This window comes from Neophocaena asiaeorientalis, unplaced genomic scaffold, assembly GCF_003031525.2.
Source record: "Neophocaena asiaeorientalis asiaeorientalis breed wild unplaced genomic scaffold, Neophocaena_asiaeorientalis_V1.1 scaffold512, whole genome shotgun sequence".
Classification (NCBI taxonomy): Eukaryota; Metazoa; Chordata; class Mammalia; order Artiodactyla; family Phocoenidae; genus Neophocaena; species Neophocaena asiaeorientalis.
The window spans coordinates 96,319-105,851 of NW_020173948.1; the positions used below are offsets into that span (position 1 = coordinate 96,319).

The window sequence follows — 9,533 nt, forward strand, 5'->3', positions numbered from 1 at the left end:
ATGTGCCCAAAACTGGAGATAAAACAGTGGATAATACAGGAAAGATCACTGCTCTCATGGAGCTCAAGAACTAGGAGAGCCATAACAGAAGGTAAACAAATAAGTAAGAACATTTCAGGTAAAGATAAGTGCACTGAAGATAAGACAGAGTGATGGATAGAAAAGGACAGAGGTGGGGCACCCTTATTTGAGACAGCGGGTCAGTGAAGGCCTCTCTGAGGCAGTGATATATGAGCTGAGAGCTGGGTGATGAGAAAACACCAGCCATTCTAAGATCGAGGCAAAGAGTGTTTCAGGAAGAGGAGGCAAGAGAAAAAGGTCTTCTGCTTTGGGGGTTCCCAGAAGGAAGAAGGTCAAGGTGGCCCAAGTATCAAGAGCACGGGAGAGTTGTAAGAGATGAGGTCAGAGAAGAGGGCAGGGGCCAGATCGTGTAGGGGCTTGCAGGACATGGCAAGGAGCTTTGATTTAATTCTGAGTGACTTGGGGGAATTTAAGCAATAGACCTGATCTAATTTGTTTTCAAAAGTGCATTCTGGCGAACGTAAAGACCCAGAGAGCAAGAGAACACACGCTGTTTGAAAAGCTGCAAGTGGTTCAGTGGGAGGAGGGGGGTGGGAGGTTAAACGAGTGCAAGGCAGGGGCAGTCGCAGTGTGGACACAAAATCCACTTTTTAAATGGGCTGAAGACTGAACCCTGATCCTAGACACAGACTGGGTCAGCATCAGAGCCCCGGGAAGATTGCTAAGTCTCAGTCTCAGCCACAGCCTGACTCCTGATGCAAAGTACAACATGAGCCTGGACCCCATTCAGAGCCCACAACCCAAACAGAGCTATGGTCTGACCCCTGATCACAAAGTGAGCTTTGACCGCACTAACGACCTGAGTGGGACTGGCTGCGTTCTCACACTGAACCCCAATCAAACTCTAGCTCAGTCCCAGCCCCATCTGTTCTCTGCCCCCATCACTTTCATTTAGGCCAGTTCCCGCCAGGCTCTACATGGGCACCCCAGTAAACCGATCACTAGAAAATTTCTTGAAAACTGCCGAGGAAGCAGCCAACACCACCCATGCTTCCCTTCACCACACGAACATAGAAATTGCTAAGTCTGTCTGTCCTTTGAGTCAGGGGCCTCCTTTACCTCCCCGGTCCTACCCCTGGACTTCTGGTTCTTCCGGGCCTGGTTTCTCATTCACTCAGCAGGTCTAATGAGGGACCCCTAGCTGCAAGAAACCCACACACCCGGACTCACCCCCAGTCTCCTGCACTCACCTCAACTGCGTTGAAGGAACGTGTGCCGTTTTCTCCAGGACTCTTCCAGAAGCAGTCTGGCAGGCTGCACTGAAGAGCAGCCCTCTCTGTCTCCACCCCCTCCTTTGAACCTCCCACGTCAGGCTTTTTTATTCTGTCATACCTCCTCCCTCCTTTGGCTTCTCCCTGCTTGGGGGCAGGGTGCTGCCAGAGGGTCTATCAGCAGGTACCACTTGTAGCCAACTGTGGGACTGGTGTCCTTCTTGGCTTCTGTGTTCTGGGAAGGTGTGCTTGGAGTATGGGGAAGGAGGGGCAGTGGGTAGAGGGGTCTCTAGAATCCTCCCCAGATGGGCCCTGTGCCAGCTGGGATATTTCTGCCAGTTCCCATGTGAAGTTAGATAGAGTGAATGAGTGAGGAAAGGCTAGAAGAAACTCATGTGTGTGGCCATGGCCTCTGCGAGGAGTTTTCTCCAAGTTTCTTACCAGGCTTATCAAACTCAGCCAGAGGAAAAGCAGGATGTACTTTCAGGGGGACCCCAAGATTAAGTGCCAACTCATTGCCTTCCTGAAGCTTTCCCTGACCTTCTTTCCATTGGTGGTGCCGCTTGGGTCCTTGCTGGGCCTGGATCCCAATGGACCCACCTGCTTTTCCCCAGAGCTCTAGGGCTGCATCTTCTTGGTCCCCCAGACTCTGGGGACTGTCTCTAGCTAATGCATAACAGGGATTCCTGGGGACCATGCCTCTGCCTTCCACTCCCTGGCCTTGAGTTCCTGAACTTCTTGTTGAGGAAGGAGGACGTGGTTTCCTTAACCCTCCCTTACCTCCAACCCCAGCCATATAAGACATCTGTTTTTCTCTTAAGGGCAAAAATAGTGAGAGGACATTTTAGAGAGTTAGAGAACAGTTTGAATGTGAAACGAAATACCTCGCATATTTAAATGTTTTTAAAAAGTCTATTAATAAAGCAAAGTAAATTTTAGTTGGTTTCTCCTCATGTTTTACTCATCAGTTTCACAACTACAACTACAACACAGGGCATGCTGATTTAAACTATGTAAAATTAGACAATGTCAAATCAGGCCATTCCAACTCAGACCGCATCAAAACTAGTGATTACCTGATCTCCAAGTACCTGTAAACCTGCAGCCTGACACTCACTGCTATCACCCTGGAGCCATCTCTGCTGCCTCCTTCAACCTCCCGTAGATTTAGACGGTGTGAAGACTTAAAAAGTGATACCCCAGGGACTTCTACTTCTGGCCAAGACAGAATAACAGGAAGTAGCATCCACCTGAAGGAACCTAAAATGGACAATATACATAAAACAATAGTTTGCAAGATACTGGATATCAGGCAATGAAGGACAATGAGCCCTGCAGCCTGGGAAACAAATGAGGTGAACCTGGGGCTTCCCCAACTTACTGCCTTGAGAGAGGTTCCCTGCTGCAGGCCAGGGTAGGAAAACCCAGGCAGAATCCAGAGGACACCTTAAGTTAGGGCCGTGGAGCTGAGAGACCAGGAAGCTCCAGCTAGCTAGAGTTTGAAGACCAGGTATTGGAGGTGAGAGATCTACACAGAGAAAGAACTCCAGAGACATGTAGAGGGCCCTCTGCAAGATTCCAGCTGAGTACTGAGCCCACATGCACGTGAACAAGCTACCTAAAGCTGGGACAGAGCCACCTGGAAAGATTAGAGGTAGCACCACCACCCAGTGTTCACACAGGGCCAAGGAGAGTGACTGTTTCCACCAGCTAGACTGTTTCCACCAGATTCACAGGGCGTTGAGTAGAGATTACAGAAGGATCCTGCCTCCATAGTGGGGAATAATTAACCAAATATTATCTATAGTATAATGTTGGGTTTAGATCATAATTGATCATTAATGGGTGGGGAAAGTACTTTGTTGACTTTATAAAGTAGCACAGGTCAAACTAAGGACGATAATTTATAGAGACAGGAAAAAGAGATGAGCGTGGATGGGGTGGGGAATGGGAGGGCTGGGGAGGGATAAGTCAATTTATTTATCTTAGGTAAACCGGAACTCACTCACCCTTTCCTTCTCTCCAAGGGGTCCCAGCCAAAGAGCCATTGAGCACATTATATGTCAGGCCCCAGAGACAAAGAAAACTAGTGTTGTCCTCAAGGGAGACAGACAACTATGTATATGGATATTTCAGTTCTGTGATGGAAGATAAACAGACAGCTATCATAAAACTATTTAAGCTCTATGACAGAGGGATAAACATCCAGTTGGAATACAAAGCTTTAAGTTTTATGACAGAGGGAAACAGACTCTGTGGGAGCCTAGGGGAAGCCCTTAATTTAGTCTGGCAATTAGCCGACTTTTCCAACAAGCAACAATTACCCCAGTCACCCCCAGTTATCCAAATAAAGAGATTCTGGAGGAACAGAGATTTCCCAAGATCTCCTGAGAAAGAAGGCCATGAGTTAATCTAAAGCCAGTGATACTGCAACCTGGATAAGGGACTAGCTCCTGGCCTTGACACAACAGGTTGTTATGAAAGGTGAAGTCTGTTGTGCTTTGAAAATTCCCTGTAATGCAATAAACATATCTCATTTTATCAGTTTTATTATTAAAACCGTTGCCACCAATGTGAGTTGATTACTTTCTATTTTCCATGTGTTTTCACACCTATTATCCTATTTAATCCCCACAACCACCCACCCAGAGCTACATTATACTTCCTTTTTACAGCATTTAGAGTTTCCAAAAATCAATGAGGTACAGTAGGCTAAGTAACTTGCCCAAATATTAAAGCTAGTGATCCTAACGTCTATTGCATCTAATTCCAACCCCACAATGTCTCTTTCCCTAATACAGTTATCTACCATGTCTAAAGGAATTTCTTGGCAAGGTTGTGCTGTCTTTGAATTTCATTTGTAAATTTGAACATCATTTGTAAATCAGACACCAGCACAGGAAAATAAATGTCAACTTGTCTGAAGCTTTGTGAAAACACTTTATTAAGAGAAAAAGAGTTGTTTTAATAACAATAAGTCAGGACAGCCACATGTGGCAAAACTGGTGATGCACTGCACTATATGGGAGCACCATTCACGTGGACCGTGGTGTGGACAATGTTTCCTAAAGCTGTACAGTGAGACAACCATGAATATGATCATTTCTTGCATATTTACAACACTTTGAAGTCTACAAAGAACATTCATAGGGTTTAAGCTTTACAACATCACTGCTATTGTAGTTTCTCATTATACAGAAGAGGAAACAAAATCCAGAGAGGTTATACAGTATGTCACTTTATGATATTTCCAGGACTTTAACCTTAGAAGTCGTACTTCAGTGTTCTTTCTTCCGCCTCAAATGAGCGTACATTGTTCTCTACCTATAATTCTTCAATGTGAACGTTTTTGACCTAACAAATTTCAAGAGCTGGAAGTTAAGTGAGTCTACGTGGGGGGCGGGGAGACCCCTGGGGGGGTGGTGACAGAGTCTTCACAATGTCTCCTATTGCTCTCCTTCACACCCAACCCCCATCCTCGTTCACTGATTCCCCAAAGGGATTAAAAGAAACTCCCTACAATCAAGGACACTTAAACATGTTTAGTAGATTAGCAAGAAAGCCAAGGGGGAGGGGAAGATATGTGATTTGCTACTGAAGCAAATTTAGGGAGATCAGTGCCTCCAGAAGGGTGGGAGGAAAGAAGGGAAGAAGTCACAGAAGCACCTGAAATCCTTGTGGTCAGGATGAAGAAGGTGTGGTCTGCCTATTGAGAAGATAACCATTGTGCTTTTCTATCAGTCCCAGAGACTGAAACATAATCCCAGGCTGAGCCCAAGCCAAGAAACTGGGCCTCTTTGAGTCTTGGCTCCCAAATATGGAAATTACTTCAATTTCCTACCTCCATCCTGATATATACACACATTCTTCAATCAGTGCCCAGGAACACAGAAGTTATACCCATCTTGTGTCATATAATCCATACCCAGTGCACAAAGGAAATACTCCCTAAAACACAATAATCACAAACAATGCATACACACACACACACCCTTGTACACGTATCTTTTTTTTCACATATCCTTCAGACATTATATTCCACCTACATATGACTAAAGACATATATATTACACAAATGGATTTCATATCACAAATACGACGCACAACAGATATATGCCCAAAGATAAACACCACACATGCCAAAAGGCACAGCATCCCAACACTACACATTCCACACACTCATGCATATTATATATTCCACATTGTTATGAATATGTAACATTGTACATTTACATATTACAGATATGAAGGAAAAAAGAGGCAGCATTCTCATCAGATACACATAAAGATATTGTCCATCATTCTCACATAGATGCACATCACATACCAACTAACAGAGGCCACATAAACATAATAAACGTACAGAGACATTATTTATGAAGTGTATACACACCAGGACACAACTATCACACAGACCAAAACGCAACTGGCACATGTTCTACGTACTGACACGCACACACTAAAAATACATACAGTCACATAAACACACATGCTCACAGCCACAACCAGGATAAGCATCACCCTTTAGGAAAAACAGTCTCCAATAGAACCACATAGATGACATTGACACTGGCAGATTCCACATAAATACACTCACATGCATACAGAAAAGTAACGTTTCATGTGAGCTGTTTCTTCGTTTTTTCTACCGTCTCCCTCCCTCCAATTACTATCATCCAAATACCTTCATTCACCCCTAAAAATGGCTGTGTAACCACTTTGGGGTCCAAGAAAGAAGCTTTATAGCTAACACAGATTCACTGACATGGATACATGGAAGCAAAATAATTAAAATCATATATCAAGACTGGAATGAATCCTAAGGTATGTCATTTACAGCCTTCTCATGTCAGTACTGGGTGTATTTTCTAGTTGGGAGAGAGGAATACAGCAAGGCCACCACAGCAGAGAGACTAGGGTGATCACTCACCAGGATAACCTGTCCAAAATGTCGTAAGTCCTTCTGTATTGACACATTCCTGGAGACAGAAATTCAAGGTCTATTTAAGTAACTGGGAGCAGACATCCCAGTGCGTTGGATGTGCCAGTCACCAAGATGTTCAACAGGACCCAAATCCTGCCATCTTTGGTAGAGACTGAGGACACTGAAGAGATTATCCTGCTCACCCGCCATCCTGTAAGAACGTATGGAGGCCCCGTGAATGAATCTCCTTGGTTTTGGCTCCATAGACTATAGGGTTAACCATGGGTGGTAGTAGTAGATAGATAGATATTAGCCATAATCACACGGAGAAGGGAAGTGGGGTCACCCAGCCTGTGTACCACCAAGAGCCTGATGAGGGGCACATAGAAGACCAGCACAGCACAGAGATGGGAGATGCAGGTGTTGAAAGCCTTGAGTGCTGCCCCCCGAGAGGACAGCCCCAACACTGCCCTCAGAATGAGGATACAGGAGAAGCCAGGGAAGAGAGAGTCAACGTCCATGACCGCGAGGATGATGAAGAGCCTGTACACCACACTGACCGTCGTGTCAGTACAGGACAGCTTCATAATATCTTGGGGCAGACAGAAGGAGTGTGTGACAGTGTGTGTTTGGCAGTACGACAACTGCTTCAGGATGAAGGGCAGGGGGAAGAAGAATACAAATCCTCTGGTCAGGGCAGCTAGTCAGATCTTGGTGACCGTGGTGACCGTAGGCCCTGTGAGCACAGAAGCATGCCGCAGTGGGTGGCAGATGGTCACAACGTGGTCAAACGCCATGGCCAGCAGGACAGCTGACTCATGGCTGACAGAGCATGGATAAGGAACAGCTGGGCCAGACAGACATTGAACTCGGCCCGTCAGGAAGAGGCTGGCCATCTTGGGCATAGTAATGGAGGAGAGGACTAGGTCAATGCTAGAAAGCACAGCCAGGAAGAGGTACATGGGCTCATGAAGGCACATTTCCACATGGATGATGAGGACAATGGCCAGGTTGCCCAGGGTGGCCAACACAGTGGGAAAACCAGCCAAAAGTGGACATTAGGTCCCAGGCCCCAGGCCAGGGATGCCCACCAGCAGGAAGTATGCTGGGTAGACCAGAGTTCCATTTGGTGTGGCCATAGCAGGAATCAAGAATCAAGGTTTCTGCATCCCAAGTCCAGGGTCTATGAAAGGGAAAAGGAGAAATCACTCAGTCATGGCTCAGAGGAGAAAAAGGACTTATTAGGAAAGGACACTGAAACAGTGAGGGCAGCAAACAAAGACTAAGTACTTCTGGTAATTCTGAACTCCAGCCTCCTTCTGCTCTAATACCTCCCTGGGGGTCCCATTAATCTCAGTGTATGAAGCCCACTCAGAACACATGTGCAACAGCCCTTCATTTCCAGAGCTGATGTTTCTGACCACAGACACTGCTCTTGGCTACTTCCACAACAGAACCGCCAGGTTTGCACAGATCCTTCCAGATCCCAGCTTTTCTAGTGCGTGTTAGGGTTAGGGTCTGTCTGAGTTCAGAGTTTGAGGTTCAATCTGTGGTTGCCTTTAAGACTCACTCTTATCTGATTTTAGGATGGGAAGCAGGGAGTCAGTCTGAGCCTAGATTTCAAGAGATAGGTTTGTGTTTCAGCCTGAGTACCGTTTCTCAAAATTCCTTGATAGAATCATCTGAAGTGGTTATTGAAAACACTATCTCTCCAGATCCTACTCCAGGCCCAGAGAATAAGGTTTTCCCGGGAAAGGGCCCAGAAATCTGGTTTAAAAAACAATAAATCCTTTCTCTCCAGGTGATTTTTTTTTTTTTTTTTTTTTAATCAGAAAAATTTGGGAAAAGCTTTCTGGTCTTCTGGGAGGTAGGGAGACAGGAGTGAAGAAAGACTATCATTTCCAGCCCCCAGCAAAGAACGGAATATAATCTTTCATTGGGATCTCTCAAGGCCCACATGAGAGTCAGTCCCAGATTGTGCTTGGCTGGGCTGTGACATGGAAACCAGATACAGCTGAGACATGAAAAGAAAATCAGTCTGTGTTGTCACCAGTGCTCTGTGGTATCCACAAGCACATCCTCCTTCCTCCACTACCCTCCCTGGGGAGCACAGAACACCCCAAGGTCAATTTCCTTTCTCTACAGAGACCACTCTGTGGTCTCCCCTCCCCTCCCCTTTCCTCCCCACCCTGGGCTAAGCCTGGCACACTCACCAACAATGCTTCCGCCCCAGGCAGCTGCCCTTATATAGCTTCCCTGGGGGCCCTAGGGAGCGTGAGGGATGATGAACAGTGCACTACGCCAGGCTCCCTGGGAGCACCGCTCCGCTCAGGTGCTCAAGTAAATCTGAACCCAGACTCCTACCCCCGGGGGCTGCATTCTGTTACTAGTCTAAGGCCACCTTAGGAGACTAGAGGTAAGGGTAATGCAGTGGAGGTGAGGGATGACCTGCACTGGAAGAAAGGAGCTCACTGGAATGGAGGCGTGGGCGCACACCTAGAAGCACACAGACGTGAATACGCCTGCTCACTCTCAGAGGCACTATCCTAGGGAATCCAGCCCTGTGCTCAGGAACTGCCTCTCGCTTCTTGATGCTGCCCCCTTATGGTAATGTAGGCGAATTGCAGCCTCGTGGCTACTTGGGCACTGACTGAGGTTGATGAACCAAGGACCTAACTTACCTTGAATGTGAGCTCCTGCCACTGCACTACGGCTGCTCCTTAGCTCACACCCCTCTCCCTAATAAGCCAACTCTTTATCCCTCGGGCTGCTAATAATAGCTCTCCTGCCCCCCGCCCCCAAATGAGACAGTGTAGAATGGTTGTTTAAATGTGGGGCTCTATCAGGAAACAGACTTATGTCCAAATCTGGGCTCAATCGCATACCATCCTTAGCCTCAGTTTGATGTGAAAAATAAAATGAGTTACTATCAATTCTCCAGTAAATGATTGTGTTCATTATTATTGCTCAAAACAACTGGAAGAGCCAATGAAATAGAAGGAAATCCAGTTGAGATAGTGCTACAACAGCCAAAGGAAGAAAATACATTGAGGGGAAAGAGTGGACAGCAGTGCAGAAGGCTGCTTAGAGATCGAATAGTATGAGGACTGAAAATAAAAAGCCACTGGTTACCTTGGGAAGAACTGTTGCGGTGCGTTGGTAGGAGTGGAGTCCTGAATGCAGCAGAGTGAGGAGTGAGTGAGTTGGGAAGAAATGGAGAAAGTGGATGTAGACCACTATTTTGAGAAGTTTGTACGTGAAGAGAAGGAGTGAAATGGGCAATACATGAAGAATTGATAGCTCTAAGGAGAGTTTTT

General features: G+C 46.3%; 1 pseudogene; it reads right to left on the minus strand.

Moving 5' to 3' along the window:
* Positions 1-6,415: 6,415 nt before the first annotated feature.
* LOC112404737 (olfactory receptor 51D1-like) lies at positions 6,416-7,385 on the minus strand (annotated as a pseudogene).
* Between the last annotated feature and the right edge of the window lie 2,148 nt (positions 7,386-9,533).